General features: G+C 34.9%; 1 protein-coding gene across 2 annotated transcripts in view; it reads left to right on the top strand.

Moving 5' to 3' along the window:
• LOC111053695 (AP-3 complex subunit delta-1) overlaps window positions 1-26,062 on the top strand; it is a 98,540-nt gene that overhangs the window by 58,646 nt on the left and 13,832 nt on the right. The gene's annotated exons all lie outside the window — the stretch shown is intronic.

Genomic DNA, 26,062 nt, shown 5'->3' with positions numbered 1-26,062 from the left:
TCCTAGGTGCTCACTAAGAAATCTTTTGGCGATATTTCAACTCTAAGGGTGGTTTTAAAGGGTGTAAAGTTCGTCTTTTAGCATGTATATTCTTCTCCTCCCAATCTCTTAATTATAATTGAAATGTCCATATCATATGTTACTATAGAACTATAATCTAGAGAGAGTTCCTTTTCAAAACGGTTGTTGACAACTGGCAACTAAATTAATAATTTTGTCAGGTTGTCATTAAGTTGGGATGACTTCATTAGGTTGGCACCAAGTTGAGGAACTTATTAAAATGCATTTATCGAGAACAAATTGATTGCGCACTTCTGCTTTAATCGGAGCTATACCTTGGAGTATAGATAATTATTCTTATTTTTCATAAAACAAACTTCTTTTACTGGAGTTGCTTCAATCAAAATTCATCCTATTCTATCAAGACTAATTTTGTTCGTATATCCGACATCGCGAAAACTGCTTAAACAGTTTCGATTAAATTTTAATAATTCAGTATGATATATGGAGGGTATTTTTAAAACTTCAGAAGTGTCCGTTGTGGAATCTACTTGCAAAGAATGAGGAAATTCGGCCAAAATATAGCTTGGGCGAAAGAAAGGGGTTATTTATTAGAACAGCCAAATAGCTGTTGTTGCTTTTCCTAATGTAAAAATATCTTCCATAGCAGTAAGGCGCTTTTCCCATGAATCAATTATTCCCAAACATTGATTTTTTGTTCTAAGAATATTGGAGAATATGCATAATAGTTCGTTGACGGTCAGTATGATTCCTCCTTAATAATATCAATGCTCCCCATTAAAACAATGCTGACACATTGATGTGAATCTTACTATAATTTGGTTACTTTAGATAAAATGAAGATGATAATGTTGATGATCGCTACTGTTTCAATTTTAATCATGTTTGACATTTTTGCTTTTGATGCCAGCTGTTATTATTATGTGAAATAAGCTCTCATTGAATGAAATCATAATCATTGAAGTCAATTATACTAAGAAAGCAATTTCTGTTTGAACACGGTATGTGTGTATGTGGATATGTATGTATGTCGGATGGATCTCGAAACGGCTCTAACGATTTTTATTAAGTCAGGAATATAGTGGGTTTGCGAAAAAACATTATTTTGGAACAGATCTCAACTCTGGGAAAATTCGCTGAAGTAGCACAAAACTACTGGGCCTGATATTTTCATGCTTCAATATCATCTAAAAACTAAATTGAAAAAAACATAATATTCCATCAGCTGCTCCTATTTCCTTTCATGATGTCATTACATGACACAAGACAAACCTATTGATATTGATAGATCACATTACTAAAGTTGTCAATCCTATTATATTAAGAGAGCAATTTCTGTATATGGTTATGTATGTCCAACGGATCTCGAAAACAGATCTAACGATTTTCACGAAATTTGGAACATAGTAGGTTTATGATATAAAAAATCGATTGCACTAGGTCTCATCCCTGGGAAACTCGCTGAAGGACATGAAAAGGATAATAATTATTCATTCATTCTTGGAAAAACAGATGATAATTTCGTCGTCTGTCGATAACAGAAGATGCGAGTGCCTGTGTAGGAGAGAGATAGAATTATGTCCAGCTGTTGAATCTAAAAATTTTAATCGACTTGATCAAAATAATCTGATTTGTTGACATGACGTGGTATATCATCCTAAATTAGAGTATATCATAATTTTCAAAGTTAATCATTATTTTACAGTTTTAAGTGATTAGTGAGTGTTTTTTGTTATACAATTTGGTATGTAAACAATCTAAATCAGAACTTTTCTGTTTTCAAATGTTTGGATTAAAATTGGATCTGAATTCAAGTGTGTGGAACATAACCTACTTTTTGGACTATTTATAGTGTATAAATCAAAATTCGGGGAAGAAACAGTTTTGGGCTGTGCCTGTTAGTCCTTCCCCAATCATTTCAAATAATTGTGTTCTGTTTATCGATAAATAAACAACAAGCAAAGCTCGGTGCCCCAATATTTTAGATAGAAATAAATTGAGTCATATGTTGGTTTACAACTAAATTTTCATCCCTAAGCTTTTGGTTTCAAGCTAAAATAAAAGAAAGAAATCATATAATGGTAGTCAATAATCAATATTTATGCTAATTCATCCCACTTTAATATTATTTATGATAGTAAAGTTTAGGACACGAGAAATCAGTCACAATAAATGTTATACTAACTATTATGAATAGACTCTTATGTATGAATGGACTTCCATGAAAGAAAGAATCAGTGGATTGACGGCTTTCACACTTTTGAATAAGTGAAACGAAAATTAAGCGTCATGCTATGCCAAAAATTTCAGAATAAGCAAGAGATCCATGGATACCAGAGTCATAAAATTCCGAATCAACTTAATTTGGAATTCAATCTTCAATTGCATCAAGCGAAAGCAGAAATAACATGATTACTGCTAATTTGATAACTGTCAACGGGAAATATTAATTGCCAATGAATAAAGTCGAGGTCGACTCTTAAGCCCCGCCCAATATTCTACAAAACTCTCTGCAATTGGACTACTATTCTACAGAGCAGTTCCAACACATCAATTTATTATTCAAATGATTTGACTCAATAATTTTCATGCCAAGTTGTGGCCTAATCTCAAAAACGATTGTAACAATTTTGGTAGAATTTAGATTATAAATGTTTCACAAAAATAATCTTATCTATTAATTCCCTGCTTAGCACCCGAATGATATAAAAGCAAAAACCGACAAATGCAAAAACTCAAATTTTTCGGGAGAGCTTAAAACATCTAGCTTGACCCCCTTCAGTGATATTTTATTCAATATTTTCTTATAAATTCATTGGAGTCTACTAAAAATAATAAAACAGGGAGTATGAAAATATATTCAATAGAAAAACCAGGAATTTCAATTTAATTTTGCATTTGTCGGTTTTTGCTACCAACTGACGTAGTTGTCGGTTTTTTCTCCAAACTGTTGTTTCAATTAGTCGTTTTTTTGCTTCTAATTACTAGCTTTTCACAAATAAAAAACATTATTCATCAAATTATGAATTTATTAAGGCACAAACCATCAATACATACGGTAAATGGAAATACTATTAAAATCCTAAATATTCTGGTTACTGGAATACATTGAATCATAATAAACATAGAAAAGGGTTTAAACCATAAAGTTGTACAAAAATGATTAAACTCATTCTGTTTTTTCAAGAGATTTCTTAGAACAATTCCATAGAACACTATGAGCGTATGAGCAGTTTTTGTTTTGATCAAGCAGAAGACTGTTGAGGTTATAAAGATGTCAGCTGTAAGTAGTCACATGACCAATTTTCTCTCATCTGATTGGTCCATTGCATTTGTCGGTGTCTGCTTCTTTCAGTTCAGTATATTTGTCGGTTTTTGCTTCTAATGTTACACTTTAACATTGAAAAAGTATACGAAAAGTATAGTTTTGCTTCCAACTGATTCTTTCATTATATGCAGCTGATTGAGCTGAGAATTATTATGTAAATATCTTGGAATCTCAAAAAAGTGATTTGTCGGTTTTTGCTTTTAGACCCCTTTGTATTATATTATAGATTCTATAAAAGGCTAAGCCCCGACAGACTGAAATCACACCACAGCCCAAACTACTGAGCCTAAAAATTTGAAATTTTGCACAATTGTTTATGGCAGCCTCAAAACCTCCACTAAGAAAGGATTTTCAGAAATTTGCCCCCCCTGAGGGAGCTGGGGCCCCCAAAAATGTTGTACTTTTTAACCGCTCATTGCACAGCAAAGTCAAGAGGAAATTTTTTTGTTCAGCTACAAAAAAAAATTAGATCTATGCAGAAAAATTCCGATCAGGATCACAGGGGGGTTCAGGAGAGGGCATTTTTCGAAAATTTTGATGTAAAATCACACTACAGCTCAAACTAATTGGCCTACAGTCTTAAAACTTTGCACAAATATTCTTCAAATATGCTAGACGCGCACTAAGAACGGATTTTGAGATATTCTGCCTCTAAAGGGTTTCAAAGGATGAAAAAGAATCCTATTGAGTAAGGTTATAAACATGGTAAGGTGAATGCCATATGGAACTGAGATAATTGACACATGATATTCCAATATATATATGTTGTAATCATCGGAAAGCTTAAAATAATCTTATCAATCAGCTGATCGAATTAATTTTGCGTTGATCGAGAGAGCGAGATTGCCACGTGTGTATTCCATTGTTGTATGCTTGGCCAGTTCGGTTAGCGCCTTCTATCAGCTGTATATGAAGTCTCATACATTCCGATTAGAACAGAGCACAGAGATTTTCTTTGGTTAGGAGTTTGTTGATAATTCTTTTTTCAAATTCAAATTTTATTGCCATCAAAAATCACATTGAAAACTCTCTTAATAGACAACAAGATTACAAAAACAAAAAGTCAAACATATACCTACATTAATTTATTTGTAGCACGGCCAGAGAAAGACAAACTCGAGTACTAGCCATGAGTTCATTCAATATAACTTATATATTATTATATTTTTTTAAATATTTTGTCAGTCATCGTTTAGACGTCATAGCGGTAGCATGTCGAGAGCACTGTAGTGTTAATAGAATAGTGTAGTATAGTGGTAGTAAAAATAGTTTTATTTCGATAGTTCCGTATCTGCGCCTTAGTGGAATTAGGCCTACGCAAAATTGTCGAAAAGTGCGAAATTGCAGTACGCGAGTGCGCGTTCGAGCGTCCCGGTTAGGCCGGCCGGTCAATGTTCGCGACACAATCGTTTTTCTGAATAATGAATAAACATTTTAAATTCAACATAAATGTCGTTCGTCAGACCGTCGAAATTTTTGATTCCTGAGTTTGAAGAAGAGGCAACAGAAGAAGAAGAAGTCAAAGCGAATGAAGAAAATGGAAACCGGTAGTGTAAACGCAGGTATCCCTACAAAGGAGTCAACGCCGGAAAATGTCATCGACCCAAATAATTTAAGAACAGTTCTGCACAAGACCAATAGGAGACGAGGGGCGTGGCCTAAAACCCCGCCCCCTCCCCCCTCCACCCCCCCAGCCCCAGTGTCGGCCATTTTGGCCACGCCCCCAACCAATAGGAAGCGAGGGGGCATGTCCAAAATGGCGGATTCCCCCCCCTCCACCCCCCAGCCCTAGTGTCGGCCATTTTGTCCCCCACCAAAGCCCCTCCCCCAACCAATAGGAAGCGAGGAGGCATGTCCAAAATGGCGGATTTTCCCCACCATCTGCAAAATGGCGGCCTCCCACCAATAGGAAGGCATCCCCACCAATAGGTGTTCCCCTTCTTTGTTGACCAGCAGGTGCACACCAATAGGAAGGCGGCCATTTTGTTCCCCTTCTTAGTTGAGCAGGTGCACATGCCCACCACCAATAGGAAGGCTTGTTCCCCTTCTTTGTTGACCAGCAGGTGCACACGCCCCACCAATAGGAAGGCACACACGGCCATTTTGTTCCCCTTCTTTGTTGAGCAGGTGCACATGCCCACCACCAATAGGAAGGCTTGTTCCCCTTCTTTGTTGACCAGCAGGTGCACACGCCCCACCAATAGGAAGGCAGACAGGTGCACCAATAGGACGACCATTTTGTCCCCCTTCTTTGTTGAGCAGCAGCAGGTGCACAACCTGCTTGGGCCAGCAGCAGCAGCAGCAGGCTTGCCAACCAGATATCTTAGATCTTTAAAATCTCAGATATCTCAGATTTCAACTGGGCAAAACTCACAACTACTGGTGCGCAGAAGCCGCAACTACTACTACTGGTGCGCAGAAGCCGCAACTACTACTACTGGTGCGCAGAAGCCGCAACTACTACTACTGGTGCGCAGAAGCCGCAACTACTACTACTGCTGCGCAAAACTCGCAACTACTAGCTTGCTTTTCCATTATAACTTTGTACGAATTTCTACAGTTAGACAATCCTTTTTTTCCTCCACCACAGGAAGAATGAAAAAAATTACATTTCATATTTATGTCGAAATATAAGATGTTATTTTCCTCACACTATGCTGTAAAAGGAATGGTGGCGCTTTTTTTAATGTGCTATCCCCATATTGAAAAACATAAATTGAATTTCTATAATAGGTTGTATATAGTGATAATCTATTCTACATACTACTATAGTTATTCTTTACAATGTGTTAATCAACATTAGGCCTATTGCACAAATTGGGATAGGTTTTTTTTTTATTTTTTATTTATTTATTTATTTTTTTTTTTCAAATATTCCTTTCTTCTTCTAAAAGAACAAGAGGCAATTTACCTTCTCGCTGTATACACTTCAGATAGAGTTTTTGTTTGTTGAAATCATCAAGTGTTTGCACATTCAAAACACTTAGAAATTTCTCAGGTAAGTAAACTTCACAATAATAGTCACCATTGCTGTCAAGATCGTATAACCTCATGATGATACATTTTCCTTGTTGTGTTCTCACCAATCTAGCGTGTACAACACGGTACCATGAATCGTGCACAAGTTCTTTGAGTGAGACTGTCGGATATTCCGTTTTTGAAATATAATTGAAAGATTTCATACTGAAATGTCGATCATTTCCACTGTTACTTCGCTGTTGTTGATAATCCATGATTCTCGTTGCGGCGCGTGACTGAACTAAGCTGTTGTCGGTTCAAGACTGATCTGAACAGCTGCCGCTTCGCCTGTTGCTCACCCCTTCCATGTTCACCGCACCACCTGCTACTCATTTACACATTCCTTCCTCTACGCTCTCACTTTCTACTAGCTCCCCTTCTTTTTCTTCTTCTTCCACACTTCCACGTAACGATAACAATACTTCTTCTTCAATTTTTATCAGTTTGTCTACACTCAATCTAAATGGTCTATAAGCTAAATAATCACTGATATCACTAACATTCACCGAATTTAAAAATATTGATTTCAATTGTCTAGCAATACTTTTACTATTTCCTTCTTCAGCAGAATGTATTGCTTTTTCACACATTTCATACCATTCAATATACTCTTGTAGTTTTATTTCCAAGCATACTGGTGCATAAGACCAAGTTTGTGGATTCATTGCTGTTGCTTCTTCACATATAAATGAGCGGTACAAGAACAGTGAAATTTATTTGTTTCTGCCGTCCCCCTCCACCTTTGCTACATGCTAGACTGCATACTCTTGCTCTATGCGAATTCAAATCAAATCCACAATAAACACATTGAATGTTTTTTCCATCAAAATAGAATCCTTGTTGTGCATAGTTGCGTCTTCGCTGTTTTGTGTATAGATTACAATGCTTCATACTTTCCATTCTATTATTTTCACATGTATAATCGGAATTTTGCAAATTGATTGCTGCTGCTGCACTATTCTCCTTTCTCTCTGTTTGCTTCTTACTCAACAAGATTGTCAAATAATGATATGCACTAAACAGCGCACAACGTGCATTGTTCGTTTTGTTATGAATTTTGCATACACTAAAACACCAAGAATCTGTAAACATTGAATAGTCTGGTTTTTCAAAGTTCTCTGGCATAGTTTGTACATTGTTGTGTAACCTTTTCAAAAACTGTGATTTTTCTCTTCCCTTTGTATAGATTGTGAAATAATTCTGCAAGTATGATGCTAACAGTTCATCAGAATAAGTCAAATCACCTTGATCCCATTTAATTTTATGATAGTTATGCTCCAACCAACAGACATCACGATACATTTTTCTACTCAGTAATTTTTTTGCAAATGGTGATTTAAAGTGTAGAACAATATGGCGTAGATTGTGATCGATTATGCCTACCTCTTTAATAATGATAAAGTTATCATCACTTTTGAAAAAATGTAACTCAACTACAGCAAGAGAAGAAGAATCACTTTTCTGTTTGTGGCAATTCTTCTCCATTCTCGCCGCCTCCTCCTCCTCCTCTTCTTCTTCTTCTTTATCCATGTCGCATTGTATACCAATTTTAAACTTTAAAAACTTTCAAAACTTTACAGTTTTGAATATATTTTAAGCAGCATAAATAATAGTAGTAGTAGTAGTAGTAGTAGTAGTATTAGTAAGGATTTAGCAAGTAGTTCTACTAAAATAATGAGTAAACATACAGCTAAGGGTGTAGCAAGAACGGTTATAGATAATAAACTGAGGTTTGATATGTATATGAAATGTCTGACAGATAGATCAATACAACGCGAATGCTTTTCACAATTACGTAGTTATTCCCATGATATTTATCAGATAAGATGTGCAAAAATTGCATTATCACCATTTGATACAAAGAGATATATTGAATCAAATGGAATAGAAACAAAAGCGTGGGGTCATTATTCAATAGAAGAGAGAAGAAGAGAAGAAGAAGAAGATGGAGGCAGCAGCTAGAGTTAAAGCAGTGAGAGAGAGTATGGGATCAGCAGCTGCTGTTGTGTGTAGAGAAAGTGGTTATCACAAGTGGTCAGTGTTGTGTGAAGAAGAAGAAGAAGAAGGATTGCTGTTGGCAGGTGAGCTGAACTCTAGCAAAACGCACGCACGCACACGACGACGTGCAGTAGTAGAAGAAACGAAACCAATTTATGATGACGGATTTGCAACAGAAAATTGCACAAGAATTACATCGACCAGCAAGAAGGAAAATTAACAGACGTAATTATATACTAAAAGGAATAAAAGACCTCATTCAAATTGATTTAATAGAGATGCCAGAATTTGCTAAAGCAAACAATGGTTATCGTTATGTGTTAATTGCTATTAATTTTTTTTCACATTATGCTTATGCTGAACCATTAAAAACTAAAACAGGAAAAGAAGTTGTACAAAAATTAGCGCGGATATTACAGTTAAATAAAGGTATAAAAAATGTGCAAAGCGATTTAGGTCGTGAATTTTACAATAAAGATGTTAAACAACTATTCGATAGATTACACATTAATCATTACAGTGTATTTTCTGAAATTAAGGCAGCTTTTGTAGAAAGATTGAATAGAACATTCAATCTACAGCAGACAAAGCTTGTCTAGATAGAAAAAAGCATGGTGAATTTTTACCAAGTTCAGCTGGAATTCTAATTTGCGGTGCATCAAATTGTGGAAAGACAAATGTACTGCTGAATTTGATATTTGATAAGAATGGATTAAAATTCAAAAACTTATACTTGTTAAGTAAGTCATTGTATCAGGAAAAGTATAAGTTATTGGATATTGTTTTTTCAAAACTCAAGTGTGTGAAATATTATAAATCTGACAACATTGAAAGTATACCACAGCCGAATGATGTTGACAATCATTCACTGTTGATATTCGACGATTTGAATGTTACACGTGTGCCGCAAATACATAACTTTTTCACAATGGGCAGACACAAAAACATAGATTGTGTGTATTTGATTCAAAGCTATGGTGCAATTTCAAAACATCATATTAGGGACAATGCAAATATGCTTATCATATTTAAAATGGATATGCATAATTTAAAATTAGTGTTTAGAGATTTTGTTGGATCTGATATGATATTCGTTGCATTTAGAAAACTATGTTCAGATGTATGGCAAAGCGGAAATCATAGTTTTATTTCAATTTTTACTGAGTGTAAAACTGATGCTGGTAAATATCGTAATTGTCTTGGTAAGTATATTGATCCAAGCTTGTATAGCAGTAGTACCAACTAACATGTGTCAATTCTCATCATTTGTTGTTGAGACAGTGTAGATGAAAGAGCTATACTCTACTAGCAATATGCATAAATTTAAATCAAAGAGAAAAAAATACAAACAAAATAGATGACGACGAGAACATGCACGGCGACAACGACATCGTCAGTCTAGTAAAGTGATTGACAGGATAAAAGGTTTGCGTGAATCAATTATTCATAAGCATAAATCGTTAACTAGTATGATTAGGGAAAATGATACAATTAGACAAAAATCATTAGAACCAATTGTTAATCCACTAAAAGAATTGAAAGATACACTTGTACAACAACATCAGCAGCAGATGGCTGACACTAGAAGCAGACTTAAAGAAGAATCAGAGGAGGAGGAGGAGGAGGAGGAGGAGGAGGAGGAAAAAGGTAAAATGGAGGATGAGGGGGAAGGATTGAATAGATCTAATGTGGGTGATATCTTGAATAAGACAACAATACAAAATGATTTCGTTGATGAGTATATACGCGAATTTCATAAGGAAAAACTAAATAATTGTATATCTTATGGTATATGTTATGACAGTAACGATAATGAATACTTTATGGGTACAAAGGAAATTATTATTGACAATGCTAATTTAATTATCGACAATAATAATAGATATTGTTTAACAGTTGGTTTGTGTGAACTTCTCTTTAAAAAACAGCCTGACATGAAAATGTACACCGAACGTGATTTGATAAAATATTGAAATATACTACAGCTAACATCTGCTCATTTAGATCGTCATGGATATGTTAAAAGAAATAAAGGCTACAAATCACAAATTATTCAATCTTTATTCCCATCAGCAAGTAGGAAAACAAAGAAAAGATTGAGGAAGAACATTGCTGGTCATGCTGCTGTTAGTGGTATGGGTTTTATAAGAAATGAATCTACTAGTCGACAATATGTCTATTGGGATGATCCAAATGAACTGATTGACAGATTAAATATTCTAATTTCATCACAACAGGCAGGAAATAGATCACATACTGTTGAAATGGCTTCAATTATTGAAGAACTCAAAGAAAGTGGTATTATATTAGGTGGTGGTGGTGCTAGCAGTTAGTATGTGTTTAACACTTGACAGAGATGGCAAGTAGTACTGTGAGTAGTAGTACAATAGATCGCTTTGGTCGAACACATCATGTGTTTAATAGTAATCATACAGCAGCAGCAGTAGCAGCAGCAGTAAACAGTGGTTGTGAATCAACATCGTTAGTGGCAGCAAGTAGAGAATATTTAGACAGTAAACTACTTGAAATATCATCAAATTTATTTACTAAATTACAGTCAGATCCATTGTTGGTTAACAGACAATACTTGGACAGTAAATTGCAGGAAATTTCAACAAATATATTCAATAAACTGCAGTCTGATTCATCGTCATTAGTAAATAGAAAATATCTAGACAGCAAATTACTTGCAATTTCAACTAATATATTCCAAAAACTACAGGCTGATTTAATTACAAAGAAAGTGTTTGAAAGTAAATTACATACAATGTCTGATATATTGAAGGAAATAGCACAGCAAAAACAGAATTTTGATTTACAATTGAAAACCCTATCAAAATCAATTAGTGATGAAATTGAGCTAAAGTATGTTAGTAGGTCGTTGTTTGATCAAAAATCAGATGAATTGAAATCATTTTGTGAACAACAAAGTAAGAACAATAGTTTGAAACATGTTGATACAGACTTGCTAGATAGGAAATTGACAGATTTAAATGAGAGTTTACTCACACAAACTGAAAATAACTATATTAAGAAGCAAGAGTTTAATCAGAAGGTACTCGAAATACAAACTGCAATTAATGACATGTTTGTAGACATGCATAAGCAACTTGATGGTAAACATTTAGCACTAGGTGACAAATTAAAAGTTGACATTATGCAGATGATTATGAAGGGTGACGATTTTCAGAATTATTTAAATGAACAGTTGTTCAACTTTTCATACTATTTGATTGCACAATATGTCAAAAAGAGGTTCATCTTTGACATGAGTGAAGCTAGACAGCATAATTTGGATTCTGATCAGGTACAAGAGTTGTTTCTGAAAAGAATGTTCAGTGGAAGGAGACCAGCAGCAGCAAATGATACAAAAAGGAAGAAATATGACTGGGAAATAGATGACTAGTAGTATTAGTAGTGATTTAAATACAAGAAAAAAAAAGCAAGCTAGTAGTAGTGAGTTTTGCCCAGTTGAAATCTGAGATATCTGAGATTTTAAAGATTTTAAAGATCTGGTAGGTAAATCGCCTCTTGTTCTTTTAGAAGAAGAAAGGAATATTTGAAAAAAAAAATAAAATAAATAAATAAAAAATAAAAAAAAAAACCTATCCCAATTTGTGCAATAGGCCTAATGTTGATTAACACATTGTAAAGAATAACTATAGTAGTATGTAGAATAGATTATCACTATATACAACCTATTATAGAAATTCAATTTATGTTTTTCAATATGGGGATAGCACATTAAAAAAAGCGCCACCATTCCTTTTACAGCATAGTGTGAGGAAAATAACATCTTATATTTCGACATAAATATGAAATGTAATTTTTTCATTCTTCCTGTGGTGGAGGAAAAAAAGGATTGTCTAACTGTAGAAATTCGTACAAAGTTATAATGGAAAAGCAAGCTAGTAGTTGCGAGTTTTGCGCAGCAGTAGTAGTAGTTGCGGCTTCTGCGCACCAGTAGTAGTAGTTGCGGCTTCTGCGCACCAGTAGTAGTAGTTGCGGCTTCTGCGCACCAGTAGTAGTAGTTGCGGCTTCTGCGCACCAGTAGTTGTGAGTTTTGCCCAGTTGAAATCTGAGATATCTGAGATTTTAAAGATTTTAAAGATCTGAGATATCTGGTTGGCAAGCCTGCTGCTGCTGCTGCTGGCCCAAGCAGGTTGTGCACCTGCTGCTGCTCAACAAAGAAGGAGGACAAAATGGTCGTCCTATTGGTGCACCTGTCTGCCTTCCTATTGGTGGGGCGTGTGCACCTGCTGGTCAACAAAGAAGGGGAACAAGCCTTCCTATTGGTGGTGGGCATGTGCACCTGCTCAACAAAGAAGGGGAACAAAATGGCCGCCTTCCTATTGGTGTGCACCTGCTGGTCAACAAAGAAGGGGAACACCTATTGGTGGGGGTGCCTTCCTATTGGTGGGAGGCCGCCATTTTGCAGATGGTGGGGAAAATCCGCCATTTTGGACACGCCTCCTCGCTTCCTATTTGTTGGGGGAGGGGCTTTGGTGGGGGACAAAATGGCCGACACTATGGCTGGGGGTGTGGAGGGGGGGGGAAATCCGCCATTTTGGACACGCCCCCTCGCTTCCTATTGGTTGGGGGCGTGGCCAAAATGGCTGACACTATGGCTGGGGGGTGGAGGGGGGAGGGGGCGGGGTTTTAGGCCACGCCCCTCGTCTCCTATTGGTCTTGTGCAGAACTCTCAAATCTACACTACTGATGCAAATCAAGAATGAAGAGCTTGAAACGAAGCTAGAGCAACTGATTAAAAGAATCTCTCTTCTTGAGAAAAATAGAGAGAGTAAGAACCAGCATCAGTCATTTACTGTAGGAGGAAATTTTATAAACTGATAAACTAACTGCCGAAAAGGAAGAAAACGAGAAGCTACATTTCTCTACGGATGAAGAAGAGTTAGCAAAGGAGACTGAATGGATTCGAGTGAAATCAAGAAATTCAAAAAAAAGGAAGATGGATACCTCGCTTTCGCCCCCCCCCCCCCCCAGCCATCAACAAGCAATGCAGCAACTGACAGCCAGCACACCAAGGAAAAGAAGAATAAAGTAGTGCCCCCGCCTCCTATCATTGTGAACGATATAAAACATTTCAATACGTTTTTGAAAACTTTGAACAGTGTCTCTCCAGATGACAAGTTCAGAATAAAGCTAGTCAGTGATGAAACATTCAAAATCAACGTTCTAGATGTAGATACTTATAGAAACGTGACGAAAAAATTGGTTGATACTGGCTATAAGTGGCATTCATACGAAAATAAACACTCTCGACCCATCAGAGTGATGGTAAAGAAACTACATCATTCATGTAGTCCAGATACCATACTTGATGATCTGAAGAATCAAGGTGATAAAGTCCTGGAAGTGGTAAATAAACTCAAATGGAAGACTAAGGAACCATTGGACATGTTCCTGGTATCCTTTAGCTGCGAGGAAGATATCAAAAAAATATTTGAATTGAAAACGGTTCTTGGATATAAGGTGGAAATTGAAAATATAAGGAAGACAAAGCTGATAGCCCAATGCAAGCGTTGCCAGGCTTACGGTCACACCCAACGTTACTGTAACATGGAACCAAGATGCGTGAAATGTGGATCAAAGCATCTTAGTAGGGACTGCCAAAAATTCAATGATGTCCTACCAAAATGTGTCCATTGCGGAGAAGCTCACCTTGCAAGTTACAGAGGGTGTACTGTAGCTATTGAACTGCAGAAAATCAGAAATGCGGCTCAAAAAAGGAAGACAAACACTCCCAAGAGCTCAATCAGTCAAAATCCAACTACAAAGCTTGGAGATAAAAATACTAAGCAGGTAGAAATTCGTGTGCCTACTCTGAGTAGAAGAACATTTGCACAGACTGTTGTAGGAAACAAAGGCTCTAATTCAAATAGCTGTCAGTTCGATAATATGGAGGGAGATATTAATCAGGTGCTGAATCTCATTTTACATGAGTTAGACAAGCAAGAAAAAAGTATCTTCTATCTTCAAAGCCGTTTTGAGAAGTTGGATAAAAATTGTTCTTCTGAATTGTAATGCTGAATACACTTAGATTAGTTGAATGGAATGCCAATGGACTCCTTAATCAGCAACAAGAATTAGAAGCAGTTTTAAATTTAGAAAAGATAAATATTTGTCTAGTTTCAGAAACTTATTTCACTAAACAATCTTACATTAGAATCAGAGGATATAAGACTTATCATGCTATACATCCCAGTAATTCGGCGCGAGGTGGAAGTGCTGTTATCATCAAGGGTAATATTCAACATTATGAAGAAATTAAATATGAGTCAGAAAGAGTGCAATTAAGTAGTGTGGCTGTTCAAACAAGAACTTATAAGTTAGTTGTGGCTGCTATCTACTGCCCACCCAGACATTCTATACGAAAAGGAGAATATATAGCTTTATTTGAAATGTTGGGTACAAAATTCATTCTTGGAGGTGATTTTAATGCAAAACACGTTTTTTGGGGGTCACGTTTAACAACCACGAAAGGCAGAGCGCTCTATAAGGGTATTATGGAGCACAGTTGTGAGGCCATTTCTACCGGAAAACCAACCTACTGGCCCTCAGATATGCAAAAATTTCCAGACCTAATAGATTTCTTCTTAATTAAAAATGTGAGGTTCAACTACTTGAGTATTGAGGAAAGTTTCGACCTTGATTCTGACCATTCTCCAATTCTTCTACAGCTGAGTGAAACTAAAATACAAAAACAAAATGAACGACCAGGGCTTGTTAATACCCGTACAGACTGGGAAGGATTCCAGCAGATGCTGGAAGAAAAAATAATCCTTGATGTACCATTGAGAAGCATGGAACAGCTTGATGGAGAACTGAAAAAATTTGTCATTGACGTGCAACAGGCAGACTGGTGGAAAACCCCACAACTAAGAAGAAGAAGTGTAGGAAATAGCTACCCAACAGAAGTGAGGGAAATGATAGCTTATAAAAGGAGAGCTAGGAAAAAATGGAAACAAACTAGAACTTCACAAGATAAAAGGCTACTTAATCATTTAACTCAACAGCTTAGAAGAGAAATCCAACAAATCAAGAATGAATCAATGAATCATTATCTGAGAAATCTAACAGGAGATGAAAGCACCGACTACTCTCTCTGGAAGGCAGCCAGGAAATTGAAAAGCATTCAGCACCCATTCAGCATGCACCACCAATTAGGAAACAGGATGGCTCATGGGCTAGAAACAATACAGAAAAAGTTCAAGCATTTGCTGATCATCTGGTAAACACATTTCAACCACACAATCATGATGAGCTAGAAATTGAAGAGGATTTTATTCAGGAGAGCGAAGAGTTTAGACATGTTACACTGGATGAAGTAGAGAAAGAAATAGAAAAAATTAAATACAAAAAAGCACCAGGATTTGATTCAATAACAGGAGTAGTATTGAAGAATTTACCAAGGAAAGCTATAGTGAAATTAACTAATATTATAAATGCCGTTTTTAGACTCAAATATGTTCCTTGCATGTGGAAGGTAGCTGAGGTGGTAATGATCCCAAAACCTGGAAAAGAGCCTCACAACTAGGGTTGCCACCTTTTTTTAAGAAAAATAAAGTACATTGGTAATCATAGGCCTGAAAAATATAGTACATTAGGTTTAAATAAAGTACATGTCATTTTTACCTGTATATTAAAAAAGTCAGAATTTTGTAGCATTCTGATATACTCACAAGAAGACACATTATTGACATGAATATCACTGATTACTATTAAAATCCATTATAATTATTGATAGAATAATTCGATTCATCCAAATAAGAACATAATAGCTTGGAAAGTTATTGATTACATACTGGTATGACGAGAATGATAATCATAAATCATTAAGAAGATAAATTAATTTCATTTGTTACAAAGCACACGCTCATACAGAAGAATTGTTTAATATAGTATTATGAAAACAAAACATAATTTATTTTATTCAATCCAAGAAGTTTTAGAGTCAGTCTTATAAATTCAAAATGTAAGTTATACTCCTTGAAAAAATGCATAGCCTAATATTGTTACTCTGCAACAATTTAATCAACTCTAGGCTATTGCAAAATAATTTGAGGTACACAAGATTAAGAAATTTAATGCAAAAAAAATGCACTCTGGCCAAAGATATGTGTACTTCTCAAAATAAAATTATAATGATTAATTAAAAACATAAAGCACCCTTTATTTATATGAAATATTAAAAATATTTTAAAAGAACGACCGGTTTCAGCTTATTTCAGCCATTTTCAAGTTCAACTGAAAAAAGAATAAATAAATAAAAAAGTATTGACTAATTTATTTACATATAAGACTATCCTCCATATTATGTTCTATTTCTTGGTTTGCATAATTTTATCAAAAATGGGATTATCTTAATCGAATTGAATGATATTTATTAGTTTATTACTATTTAATTTTGCTGTAGTGTAGATATGAAATCTTCTTTTACATTAATTTAATTTACTGCTTTTGCTTCCAACGTTTAAAATCTTCATATCAGCATTCATATCAATATATTTATGGTTTTCCTCTATCAAGTGCTCCACAAGGCTGATTATTGAGTATTATTTTTTGATTCTAGAGCTTGGATGTGCTCCTGGAAAAAAATAAAGGGTGCTTTATGTTTTTAATAACTTTTATAAGTAGCCCATGCAAATAAAGTAATTTTGAATGGATATTCAAAATACAATACATGAATATAATGGAATACAAAATGAGTTCAATAATGGATTTTAAATTTGATAAAAAATTTAATAAAATTAATTATTCTTGAAAATATATTTCTTATTGCTTTTGGCCATCATCAATAAATAATTGTTACTGGTCAAGAGCTGCAAAGCGTCTTTGCAATCAACAAATTGAAATAAATCATTAGTTGATTTCTTATGAGATTCAAAGATGCTTTGCTCCTCTCATCTCTCCACTTATTATTCATCACCGAAAAAACCATTTCCACAAATGCTGAAGTGGCAGGGATAGAGAGTAAATATGAAACCACTTTATACAAATTCTTGAACTCATCAGCATCACATGCACTGAAAAAATGTAGCCAATATTTAGTTAAAATCCAACAGTTTCCGCCACTCTACCAACCTAAAATGTTTTGATTTCCTCGTACTTTATTATACAGGGTGATTCATAATTATGGTAAAATATTTTAATACGTGATAGTAGAGGTAAAAATAAGAAAAAAAGTTCATATAAACATATATTCATAAACGCTTTATTAGCGAGCTATACAGGGTGAAAGATTTCGCCCGGAATCAAGTTCCTCTGGTGAAATACACCTATGCTGGATTGTTTGGAGACTAGTTTTTGAAAAACCTATGATGGATTCATATGGAAAAATATCTGAAAATTGAATAAAACTAGTCTGGAAGCTGTAGTGTGAGTAGTTTTTGAGAAAAAAGTTGAAATATGCAAAAAATTTAAGTAGAAAAACACAGACTTGTACGTTTGATGCCCAATAACTTTCTTTAATGACCAGTAATCAAATATTTTTTCGCAATAAAAATTGTAGAGAATTTAATTCTGAAAAGAATTATGTAAGCTGTGTAAACTAAATTCAAATAAAAGTTGAATAAAATGTATTCTTATGTACTACATTACACCATAAAAATTTGCTGTTTTATGAGGAGAGAACTAATAACTCATAGGTTGTAGCTGATTGCAAATAAAACATGGATTTTAATAACAGCTGTTTTAAAACAGCTGATTTATTATGTTTTAAATAAGAAAATATTCAAATGAAATTATCAGCTGAAAATTATTTTCAGAAATACTTTAGCTCACTGTTGAACAAAAAAAAAACAAATTGTAAGTTAGGCCTACTGTAACCGCGCTGTGTTTTTTGTTTAATCTATTAACCAGTTATTTGTAACCATTCCACTTTGCTTTCGTGTTGAGTGTTAACTTTTTAAAAAATGGCAGGTAATCTTAGACATTATTCGTACTCCGAATTAGCTGACATGCATTTAAAGTATGGAGTGGGACACTACTGTAATAGTACTGAAGCAAGACGTTTGTATCAAGAGAACTTTCCTAACCGAATATGTCCAAGTTCAAGGTTTTTTGCCACTATTCATCAACGTCTGTCTGAAACAGATTCTTTGATATCCAAAGAGCACATTTATGCAGGCAGACCCCGATCTACTATGACTGTTGAGTTAGAAGAACAAGTTCTTAATGAAATTTATGAACATCCAGAGAAGAGCACAAGAGAATTGTCAGTGCAGTTTAATGTCAATCAATCTATTATTTGGAGGATACTAAAATAGCAGATATTACATCCATACCGTACCACCTCCAGAAAGTTCATACTCTATTGCCATGAGACTGTATTCCCCGTGCTAGTATTTGCCAATGGTTTTATTTAGTGAAAATTGTTTACCTAAACTTTTTAACAACCGTTTTATTTACCGACGAGGCACACTTTACAAGAACTGCTATCGTTAACGTCCACAACCAACATATTTGGGCAGCTGAGAATCCTCATGCCATCAATCCTAATCTTTCACAACATCAGTTTTCAGTAAAAATTTGGGCAGGAATCATAGGAGATCATCTACTTATGTTTGAGCTTCCTCCCAGGCTTAATGGCATAATCTAACTAGTCTTTTGGTATAAGTTTAATGTCATTTAACTATTACTACTTTATATATATTATTATAGCTACTTTCATATAAGAAAAACTTTTCATAAAAAACCGAATATTTTATTTGCAATCAGCTACAACCTATGAGTTATTAGTTCTCTCCTCATAAAACAGCAAATTTTTATGGTGTAATGTACTACAAATAAGAATACATTTTATTTATTCAACTTTTATTCGAATTTAGTTTACACAGCTTACATAATTCTTTTCAGAATTAAATTCTCTACAATTTTTATTGCGAAAAAATATTTGTTTACTGGTCATTAAAGAAAGTTATTGGGCATCAAACGTAGAAGTCTGTGTTTTTCTACTTAAATTTTTTGCATATTTCAATTTTTTTCTCAAAAACTACTCACACTACAGCTTCCAGACTAGTTCTATTCAATTTTCAGATATTTTTCCATATGAATCCAGCATAAGTTTTCCAAAAACTAGACCCCAAACAATTCAGCATCGGTGTATTTCACCAGAGGAACTGAATTCCGGGCGAAATCTTTCACCCTGTATAGCTCGCTAATGAAGCGTTTATGGATATATGTTTATATGAACTTTTTTTCTTATTTTTACCTCTACTATCACGTATTAAAATATTTTACCATAATTATGAATCACCCTGTATACCGGGTGCTTTAAAAAATGTATAAACACTTTGAACTTTCATAGAAAATTTATTTACCGTTCTACAAAGTTAAATTTCAGGAAAATAGAAAGCTGAAAGTCCAATGTAAATGAAACATAAATAACAAATGTTAATACTGTTCAAATTGGTGACCTGCAGCATCAATACAATTCTGAGTTCGAGTCACCACTGATTCTGTACATCGTATCAAAACGTCCAATGAGATTTCTCTACACACTGCTTGAATCTCATTCTAAAGAATGTCTAGGTTATGTGGTTTACGTTTGTACACCTCATATTTTACTGTGCCCCACAAGAAGAAATCCAGTGGTATAAGGTCTGGAGAGCGTGCTGGAAACTCGATTGGCCCCCTGCGTCCTATCCACTGGCCTGGCAAATTTTGATCCAGGTAAGCTCGTACGTCCCTGTGATAGTGCGGCGGAGCACCATCTTGTTGAAAATAAAAATCATCATTACCGTATAATGCACGAATGGCAGGAAATATGGAATCAGCAAGCATTGTTAGGTAATTAATACCAGTTACAGTGCCTTCAAATTGAAAAGGTCCAATGAGTCCCCTTGAAGACAAACCGCACCACACATTTACACCAGGCAAATTTACAGCTTTTTCAATTGTAATGTGAGGATTTTCTTCACCCCAGTAAACACAATAATTGTGCCTATTGACAGTTCCATTAAGTTTGAATTGGGCTTCATCCGACCAAATGATGCTACCCATAAATCCTGGTTCACGTATCACCATCTCCTGAATCCATTCACAAAATTGCAACCTTCGATCTGGATCGTCGTCATTTAGCTGTTGCACCTGCATTGGAATGTAAACACAATACTTGCCTCTCTTCAGAATGCGTAGCACGCTGCTAGCACTTACATCACTTTCACGTGCCCCTTGCCTTGAAGATTTGTTAGGAGACCGTTGAAACAGTTCCAAGACTGCCGTTGATGACTCATCACTTGTAGCTGTTCGAGGCCGACCTGAATGACCTTAATGCACATCACACACTGTTCCATGAACTTCTAATCTGTCTCGTATGCGTGTAATTGTTAATCTTGAAGGTGGTTCTGTATCATACTCCCTTCTCCACTGTCTTTGAACTTCATTTACATTCTCAAACTTCCAGTACCACTTAATAACCTGCTTACGTTCTTCAAAACTCAAACGTACGTCCGCCATGTGATTATGCTGCCACCTGGCGAAGAAATATAACATTAGCCTTGTAGAGCGGTAAAACTATGATTGTTTAAAGTGTGTATACATTTTTTTGAAGCACCCGGTGGAACTTTATTGTGCAAAATGAAGTATTTTTGTGTACTTTATCTTGCTTACAAAGTATAAAGTACAAGACTTCCAAATAAAGTACAATACTTTATTATATAGAACGGGTAGTAACCCTAATCACAACATCTCATCATACCGGCCAATATCTTTGCTTCCAGTAATGTCAAAACTATTTGAAAGAATATTGTTGAAAAGGCTGACTCTGATTATTGAAAGAAATAAATTGATACCAGATCATCAATTTGACGTCAGGAAAAAACATTCAACAATTGATCAGGTACACAGGATTGTAAATATAATAGAAAGGTCGTTGGAAGAGAAAAAAGTTTGTCCTGCAGCATTTCTGGATGTGAGTCAAGCTTTTGATAGAGTCTGGCATGAAGGACTAATCAATAAGTTGAAAAAGTTACTCCCAAAGCAATTCACAGGCATCTTACATTCATATTTAACTGGACGATACTTCAGAGTGAACCATGGAGATGCTTATTCTGGACTAGGAGAAATAAAAGCAGGAGTACCACAAGGGAGTGTTTTGGGGCTGATTCTCTATCTTCTGTTTATAAGTGATCTACCATGTCTCGAGAATAATACAATAGCAACATTTGCCGACGACGCAGCAATATTAGCTATAGATGACAAGATTGAAAGTGCCACAGCAAAACTTCAAAGATCTCTCGGAAAAATTGAAGACTGGACAACAAAATGGAAGATTAAACTCAATGAAGCAAAATCAGTTCATATCAATTTTACCAACAAGAGGACTCATACCAATAACCATTAACAATCAAATAGTACCATTTTCCAATGATGCCAGGTACCTAGGTATGACTTTAGATGCAAAGCTTCTCTGGAAGGTCCATGTTAAGAAGAAGAGAGAAGAGCTGGGAATAAAATACAAGAGACTCTGGTGGCTGATTGGAAGGAACTCCATCCTGTCAATTCCAAACAAAGTACTCCTGTATAAGCAGATTCTAAAGCCAGTATGGACGTATGGTATACAACTTTGGGGGTGTTCAAAAGACAGTAATATCAAAGTCATACAACGCTTCCAAAACAAGGTGCTGAGGAACATTGCTGATGCTCCTTGGTTCGTCAGAAACAGCGACCTTCACAGAGACCTGCAAGTCGACCTGATATGCAGCGAAATCCAGAGGCATGCAGAGAAACACGAGGCTCGACTCCACCAACACGACAACATCGAAGCAATCCAGCTGCTGGAAAATGAAGGATTGGTGAGGAGGCTGAAGAGGAAGAAGCCATTTGAACTGGTCTAGTGCTGATTTAAGTGTATTGTGCCCAGTGAAAAGCAGAGCAGTGGAAATGAGTGAAACCCACCTGTGTAGTACAGTCATAAGCAGTGTACTAATAATATTAGAATTTGAATAGGAGACCCTATGGAGGATTCTCTTGTATGAAGTATTCATTAGCATTATAGGACAGAAAAAAGTTGTTCATTAGTCCCTAGACTAGATAGCAATGTATCGTTGAATATAAAAAAATATATATATTTTTTGTGAATAAAAAGTAAAAGTTGATGAGAGATGTGAGTAACTCCTTATATTTGATCCAAATGGTTATTCATATTGTAGTAGTCTGGGTCACTGCAATCAAAAGTTTTTTATTCTGTGACTAATAAATTTTATTATATATTTATATTTTTATTACAAAACTTTAAGTGTTTTCTGTTATATATATATATATATATATATATATATATTATATATATATATATTATATATATATATATATATATATATATATATATATATATATCACATTTTATTTATATTATTTTAATCTATTTTACTTTTAAATTCAATTGTCTAGCACTCTCAAGTCCAAAAACAAACATTTACTCAAATAACTTTTCAAAATTGAATTTCGAAAAACTCTTCTACCTTATACAGAGTGATTCTTAATTATGGTAAAATAATAAATACGTGATAGAAGAGGTAGAAATAAGAAAAAAAGTTCTTATAAACATATATCCATAAACGCTTCATTAGCGAGCTATACAGGGTGAAAGTTTTCGCTCGGAATTTAGTTTCTCTGGTGAAATACACCGATGCTGAATTGTTTGGGGACTAGTTTTTGAAAAACTTATGGTGGATTTATATGGAAAAATATCTGAAAAATTGAATAAAACTAGTCTGGAAGCTGTAGTGTGAGTAGTTTTTGAGAAAAGAGTTGAAATATGCAATAAATCCAAGAAGAAAAACACAGACTTCTACGTTTGATGCCCAATAACTTTTTTTAATGACCAGTAAACAAATAATTTTTCGCGATAAAAATTGTAGAGAATTTAATTCTGAAAAGAATTATGTAAGCTGTGTAAACTGAATTTGAATAAAAGTTGAATAAAATGTATTCTTATGTAGTACATTACACCACAAAAATTTGCTGTTTTATGAGGAGAGAACTAACAACTCATAAGTTGTAGCTGATTGCAAATAAGATATTAGGTTTTTTTTATATGAAAGTAACATATCTAAATGACATTAAACTTATACGAAAAGACTAAAGATGTTCAAAGTGACCTCCGTTGTTTTGAATGCATATGTTCAGACGTCTTCTCATCGATTGTCTGACCTGTTCAAATATTCCAGGAGTCTGCTTTATCATATCTATTCCGTTCAAAATCCTCTAACGGAGTTCTTTAATAGTATCAATCGGAGTATTGTATACTAAGGTTTTCAAGTGCCCCCAAAGATAAAAGTCCAAAGGATTTAAGTCTGGTGACCTAGCTGGCCATGGTACTGGCCCACCTCGGCCTATCCATTGACTTGGAAAGCTGTGATTCAGGTGTTCACGAACAGCAACACTGAAGTGTGCTGGAGCTCCATCATGCATAAACCAAATATTTTGGTGCAACTGGTACATCTTCAAGTAAGATTAATAGCTTCTCTCTCAAAAAGTTTAAGTAGATTATGCCATTAAGCCTGGGAGGAAGCTCGAACAGAAATAGATGATCTCCTATGATTCCTGCCTATATGTTTACTGAAAACTGATGTTGTGGACGATTAGGATTGATGGCATGAGGATTCCCATCTGCCAAAATATGTTGGTTGTGGACGTTAACGATAGCTGTTCTTGTAAAGTTTGCTTCGTCGGTAAATAAAAAGGTTGTTAAAAAGTTTGGGTTAACAAGTTTTACTAAAAACCATCGGCAAATACCAGCACGGGGAATACAGTCTCGTGGCAATAGAGTATGAACTTTCTGGAGGTGGTACGGATGTAATTGTTGCTCTTTTACTATCCTCCAAATAATAGATTGATTGACATTTAACTGCACTGACAATTTTCTTGTGCTCTTCTCTGGATGTTCATAAATTTCATTAAGAACTTGTTCTTCTAACTCAACAGTCATAGTAGATCGGGGTCTGCCTGCATAAATGTGTTCTTTGGATATCAAAGAACCTGTTTCAGACAGACGTTGATGAATAGTGGCAAAAAACCATGAACCCATACTCGGTTAGAAAAGTTCTCATGATACAAACGTCTTGCTTCAGTACTATTACAGTAGTGTCCCATTCCATACATTAAATGCATGACAGCTAATTCGGAGTATGAATAATGTCTAAACTACCTGCCATTTTTTAAAAAGTTAACACTTAACACAAAAGCAAAGTGAAACTGTTACAAATAACTGGTTAATAGATTAAACAAAAAACACAGCGCGGTTACAGTAGGCCTAACTTACAGTTTGTTGTTTTGTTCAACAGTGAGCTGAAATATTTCTGAAAATAATTTTCAGCTGATAATTTCTTTTAAATATTTTCTTATTCAAAACAAAATAAATCAGCTGTTTTGGAACAGCTGTTATTAAAATCCATGTTTTATTTGCAATCAGCTACAACCTGAGTTATTAGTTCTCTCCTCATAAAACAGCAAATTTTTGTGGTGTAATGTACTACATAAAAATACATTTTATTTAACTTTTATCCAAATTCAGTTTACACTTTACACAGCTTACATAATTCTTTTCAGAATTAAATTCTCTACAATTTTTATCGCGAAAAATTATTTGTTTACTGGTCATTAAAGAAAGTTATTGGGCATCAAACATAGAAGTCTGTGTTTTTCTTCTTGGATTTATTGCATATTTCAACTCTTTTCTCAAAAACTACTCACACTACAGCTTCCAGTCTAGTTTTATTCAATTTTTCAGATATTTTTCCATATGAATCCACCATAAGTTTTTTAAAAACTAGTCCCCAAACAATTCAGCATCGGTGTATTTCACCAGAGAAACTAAATTCCGGGCGAAAACTTTCATCCTGTATAGCTCGCTAATGAAGCGTTTATGGATATATGTTTATAAGAACTTTTTTCTCATTTTTACCTCTACTATCACGTATTAAATTATTTTACCATAATTATGAATCACCCTGTATAAACATTTTCCAACCAGCAAATTCTTTAAAAGTCGTTTAAAACTCACACAGTCAATTTCTCTTATCTCATTAGGGAGAGCATTAAAAAGTTTTAAACTTCTAATAGACATGTATTTCCAATTTTTTTGCGATCCTGCATACTGACAATAATTAACTCTAATATTATTTCTATGCCTAGTTCCATAACTATGTACATTACTGTTCAACGCATATTCACTAATATTTTTCTTCATTGATGTTAGGCATGCCAGTATATACAATGATCGCACTGTCAACAGTCCCATACTAACAAATAAATCTCTGCATGGTGTGAGAGGGGCCTTCTTACATATTATTCTCAAGGCCTTTTTTTAAAGCTTGAACAAGACATGGGAGGATGAGGAATTTCCCCATAGTTGAATGCCATAAATTAGATGGCTATGAATATGCGCAAAGTACACATTCATTAATACTGAGGTATCAACAATTTGGCTCAGTCTCCGAAGAAGATAGATGCCTTTGTTAATTCTTTTTGAAATGTGTCTAACATGTTCATTCCATGTAAAATTTGTGTCCAGCATCATTCCTAGACATTTCATAGATGTTATTTCTGTTGTACTCCTACCAAAGCTAAATTTCATGTCAATTGTTTTGTCAACGTTCAAGCTCAAATTATTAGCCGCACACCAATCACTTATCAATGAGGTATTTTCGAGGGCATTACCTGTAAATTTTCCTT

The sequence above is a fragment of the Nilaparvata lugens genome, chromosome 6 (assembly GCF_014356525.2).
Source record: "Nilaparvata lugens isolate BPH chromosome 6, ASM1435652v1, whole genome shotgun sequence".
Classification (NCBI taxonomy): domain Eukaryota; kingdom Metazoa; phylum Arthropoda; class Insecta; order Hemiptera; family Delphacidae; genus Nilaparvata; species Nilaparvata lugens.
This window is presented reverse-complemented; position numbering and strand designations above follow the sequence as displayed.